We start from the raw sequence: 5,599 nt of genomic DNA, 5'->3' as shown, positions 1-5,599 counted from the left end.
ATAACTTCATTCCTTCTTGCAGCCATTCAGTAGTCCGTTGTTATGTTAAACCACAGTTCCACCTTCCTTCCCTCAGTTGTATCCTTAGGCCACCTCCATCCATTGCGAATCATGAACACTGTTGCCATATAAACCACTGTGCAAATGTCCATTCCTGTCTCCACTCTTAGTTCCTCCAGGTATACACCTAGCAATGGGGTGCAGTATCATACGGTAACCCCACCCCTAGCCTCCTGTGGAGCCACCACACTGCCCTCCAAGGGGCTGCACCTCTCATTTCCCTACTGACAGTGAATAGGTACATCTCTGTCTCCACATTAGTCTCAAGCACTTGTTTCTCTCTGCTCATTTTTAAACAGTTTTATTCGCACATCATACAATTCAACCTAAGGAAATAGACATGCCTTTGGCACCATAAATCTATATGAAGATATTTCCTTTTCTTCAGCAAAGAATCTGTATCCATTCCCCATACCCCCCACTTGTTGACATTTAGTTTTGGCATAATGCCTTTGTTACATTCAATGGAGTATTACAACGTTACTGTTGACTATAGATCCTAGCTTGCATTGAGTATACTTTTTCCTGTATACCATCCATTTTCCACACCTTGTAATGTTAACATTCATTTGTTCTCCCTAATGCAAAAACATTTTTATATTTGTACATTTAATCACCACAATTGTCCACTCTAGCATTCCTAAATTATACCATCTCAGCCTTCATCCTGTATCTTGCCTTCTGGTTTCATACATGCCTCCAGCTCTTCTTCCTCAATCATACTCACGCTTGGCTTCATTCAGTGTACTTTATTATTGTGCCACAATCAGGTAGTATTGTGCTATCCATTTCTGAATTTTTACAAATCAGTCCTGTTGCACAATCTGTATTCCCTCAACACCAAATGGCCAAACTCTACCCGATTTCTATCTCCTGATAACCTGTGCTCTTAATTTTAACTTTCAAAGTTCACTCATTAATGTTAGTTCACATTAGTGAGACCATAAAGTGTTTGACCTTTTGTTTCTGGCTAATTTCACTCAGTATAATGTCCTCAAGGTTCATCCACGATGTTACATACTTCATAACTTTATTCTGTCTTACAGCTGTGTAATATTCCATCGTCTGTATATACCACAGCTTGTTTAGCCACCCATCTGTTGATGGACATTTGGGCTGTTTCTGTCTCTTGGAAATTGTAAATAATACTGCTCTAGACCTCAGTGTGCAAATGTCCATTTGTGTGTCCTTATCATCAGTTCCTCCAAATACATACCTAGTAATGGGATTGATGGACTATATGGCATTTCTATACTTAGCTTCCTGAGGAAACGCCAAACTGCCTTTCACAGTGGTTGTACCATTTTACATTCCCAACAACAGTGGATAAGTGTGACACTTTCTCCATATCCTCTCCAGCACTTGTCGTTATCTGTTTTTGTTTTTGTTTTTTTGATAATGGCCATTCTGGTGGGTGTGAGATGATATCTCATTGTGGGTTTGATTTACATTTCCTGATTGGCTAGTGAAGTTGGCATCTTTTCATGTGCCTTTAGCCATTTGTATTTCCTCTTCTGAAAAGTGGCTGTTCATGTCTTTTGCCTATTTTTAAATTGGGTTGTTAGTCTTTTTGTTTTTGAGATGAATAATCTCTTCATATATTCTGGATACCAAACCCTTATTTGATAACTGGTTTCCAAATATTTTCTCTCATTGCAAAGGCTGCCTTTTTATTTTCCTGATAAAGTTCTTTGATGCACAAAGGTGTTTAATTTTGAGGAGATTCCCATTTGTCTGTTTCTTTTCTTCAATGCTTGTGCTTTGGGTGTAAGATCTAGGAAACCACTCCCATTACAAGGTTTATAAGATAGTTCGCTACATTTTCTTTTAAAAGCTCTATAATCTTAAGTCTATTAGGTCTTTGACCCATTTTGAATTAACTTTTGTATAGGGTGAGAGATATGGATCCTTTTTCATTCTTTTGCATGTGGATATCCAGTTCTCCAAACACCGTTTGTTGAAGAGGCTGCATTGTCCCAGATGGGTTGTCTTGACTGCCTTATCAAAAATCAATTGTCCATTGATGAAAAGGTCTATCTCTGAGCACTCAATTCAATTCCATTGGTCAGTATATCCACCTTTATGCCAGGACTATTATCCTATGGATTTTTAAAGTGACTTCTTTAATCTATACTAAGGCATTGTATTGGAATCATGTATTAGCTTATTTTGTTTCCAACATATACTCAGTTTCTGCTAACTATGCATTGGAAATAAATAATGTGGGAGGAGTGGGAGATAGTGCAGCAAATTAGAAAGATCACAGACTTTTAGAGCTGAAAGGGACCATGGAAAGCAGGAGTAAACCAAGGTTTCAAGAGGCAACAGAGGCCTCATAGATAGTTAGTGGTAGATATGAAAAATTGATTCTACTTTGAGTGATTTTTTTCCTGCCTGTTGTCATCTTTCATGTTTATGAAGAATTCCACTGTCTTTTCTGAGTACTGTCTCTTTCAAGTAAATCTTCATGGAGCGAACCAAAAACAGTGCAAATCTGTCTATGGAGGGGAGCGGGTGCGCTTTATTAATCACATGGGGATGACACTCAAGAGCTCTATCACCAGACAGAAAGCTGAGCACCGTTTCTTAGATAACAGCCATGACCAGTGAGAATGAGCAGGGTCGAGATGTGGCTATCTGCAGGGGAACAGGTTTTGCGTGGAAAGGGACATGGTAGGCTCACGAGGGAGAGGGGAAGTAGGCAGCTCAGAATCAGTGCCCAGAGGTTAAGGATGCTTATTAAAAAATAATAATAATAAAAGGCTGCCAATAGGCACACTGCCCACATGTGAAGCTCACAGTGGCTGGCCTTCTTTCCCTTTTCTGGTCATTTCAGAATCTAGAGAAAACTATCTGTACAAATTATCTAATTCAGACCCCCCCCCATCTTCCAATATTTGAGTGGAAAATAAAACCCCACATCATCTGGGGGTTTGCTTTCAGATATACAAAGTATTGAGCATGCAAAAAGACTGCATGTGAATTTTCTTTTAAGGGAAAAAAAAATCATAAACGGTTTGGTGTAAAATCATTCTTCAAGTCAGTTTACAGAGCCAAGGTGGGGTGACTCCAGACTGGGGAGCCCAGTGGGATTATGGAGATTTTCCCCAACGCTGGGGAAAGAAGATGCCCCTTTTAAAGGCACAGAGACAAGAGTGCCACCTCTTAGTGGGGAAAGAAGATGCCCCTTTTAAAGGCACAGAGACAAGAGTGCCACCTCTTAGACTGTGCAAAAGGACGGAATTAGAGGTGAGTGAGTTTTTTTCCTTGTAATGCAATGCAACAAAAAAGAGAGGCGGCATGGCTGAGACTAGGAATGCTCCTTGGCCTGTTACCTCCACTGAGCTGTGTAGTGGGTGGGTATTGGGCAGGAATTTGGAAACGTGAAATAGAGCTATTCTCTAAATACTTGTCTTCAGTTCCAGGGCTGGAGTTTTCCCTGAATTCTCAGCAGTTTCCAGATCCACCATCTCCCTTCCCTAAAGCATACCCACAACTATTTCAGAGTATTCTCTGTTTTACTGGGAGTGGCCAACCATCCCTGCTGGACTGGGACTGAGGGGTTTCTTGGGATACGGGATTTTCAGTGCTAAAACCAGGAAAGTCCCAGACAAACCCAGACAGCTGATCACCTTCAGGGGTGGGGAGGGTAGGTACCAAGGTTTTGTTATGGAGATTATTTCTGCAACCAAAATCAACATCAAACATAAGTGCCAGAACTAAAAGCTCAACGGACAGGAATGAGCTAACAGAGCACTTACCTTTGAAATAAAAGAGGAATATACAATGAATATTACACACACCCTAAAGCATTCCTCCCCCCACCAATAAATAAAATATCATACATAACCAAATTGTGCCACTTTGTGTTCTCTGCACAGCCTTGTTTGTCTAAGAAACAAATCTGCTAGCCCCTGGGATGGGCTGAGCCTTTTGGGTGGAGGAGAATTGTTCCATGCCAGGGGCAGGGTTGTCTACTGGGGCTTCCCAGTGGAATCCTCTGGAAGAGTTAAACAAACAAACAAACAAAAACAACATGATGGGGGCGGTGCAACAGTGGCTCAGTGGCAGAGTTCTCACCTGCCATGTCAGAGACCTGGGTTTGATTCCTGGTGCCTGCCCGGGCAAAAAAACAAAAACAACAACAAAAAACCATGGCAGACGACCAGGTGCCGTAAATCAGAATTTCCAATCAGGGAATTCTTCAGAGCTCCAGAGGTGATTGCGATGTGCAGACTGGTTGAGAAGTACTGATAGAGGCAAAAAAAAAAAAAGGATCTGTACCCACTTCATAGCTAGAGGGCTCTCAGTAATTAATATCCAATATAACAACCATTGCCCTGATGTTATATTGGATATTATATATCTTCACAGTGCTTCCTTTTTCTGTCAAAACTCTCCAGATTTCAACAATATGCATGAGATTCCTTTTTAGAAACATTTTTTTGTTGTTCTTAAATAAAAATTGACATTCAAATTACAATAAAGTGTGCAAGTCTGAAATGTACAGCTTGAGAAATTTTAACATATGTATAGACCACAAGATATAGAACACTTCTAGCATCCCCACAATACCTTTATTTCTCTTCCAGGAAGGAGCTACCTCTACCTCCTCCCACCAATTTTATACACATGGATTCAGACATTAAAGTATTTAATGTCTGATTCCATGCATATGAAGGCAAAGAGTACGTAATAGTCATTCAATGCTATGTCTGGGAAATTCATCTAGGTTGTGGCATTTATTAGAAATTTGATCTCTTTCACTGCTGTATATATCCATTATATGAATATGCCATCATTTATTTACCCATCTGCTATCATTGACTATTTGGCTATTAAGAATAAAGCTTTTATAAACATTCTGGTATCTGTCCTTTGGTGCACATAGGCATGAGCTATTCTTGGGTCCCCACCTTAGGAGTTTCACAACTGGTTGTCCAGTGTTCTAGTTTGCTAGCTGACAGAATGAAACACACCAGAGATGGATTGGCTTTTAATAAAAGGAGAATTATTTCACTAGTTCTTCAGAGGAAAGGTTCTTTCCTAACTTTCGACTGAGGTGCTTTCTTACGTAGGAAGGCTCAGGGTAGTCTCTGCTGGTCTTCTCTCCAGGCCTCTGGGTTCCAACAACTTTCCCCGGGTTGATTCCTTCCTGCATCTCCAAAGGCCTGGGCTGAGCTGCGAGTGCTGAGATGAGGTATGCTGAGCTGCTTGGGCTGTGCTACATTGAGCTGTCTCATTTAAGCACCAGCCAATTAAATCAAACATCATTCATTACAGCAGGCACGCCTCCTAGCCGACTGCAGATGTAATCAGGAACACATGAGGTTCATGTCCCATTGGCTCATGCCCACAGCAACAGAACTAGGCACCTTCACCTGGCCAAGATGACACCTGAACCTAACTACCACATCCAGCATCCATACTTTAGCACTTTGGCAGGTATGCTTCAATCTCTGTGAGGTCAGGCAGATCTGGGAGAACCTGCTTTTGGTTCTAGACTCTAGAGAGGACCAGCATTCCACTCAGTGATCAT

Source organism: Tamandua tetradactyla, chromosome 25 (assembly GCF_023851605.1).
Source record: "Tamandua tetradactyla isolate mTamTet1 chromosome 25, mTamTet1.pri, whole genome shotgun sequence".
NCBI lineage: Eukaryota > Metazoa > Chordata > Mammalia > Pilosa > Myrmecophagidae > Tamandua > Tamandua tetradactyla.
Note: the sequence above shows the minus strand (reverse complement) of the source record.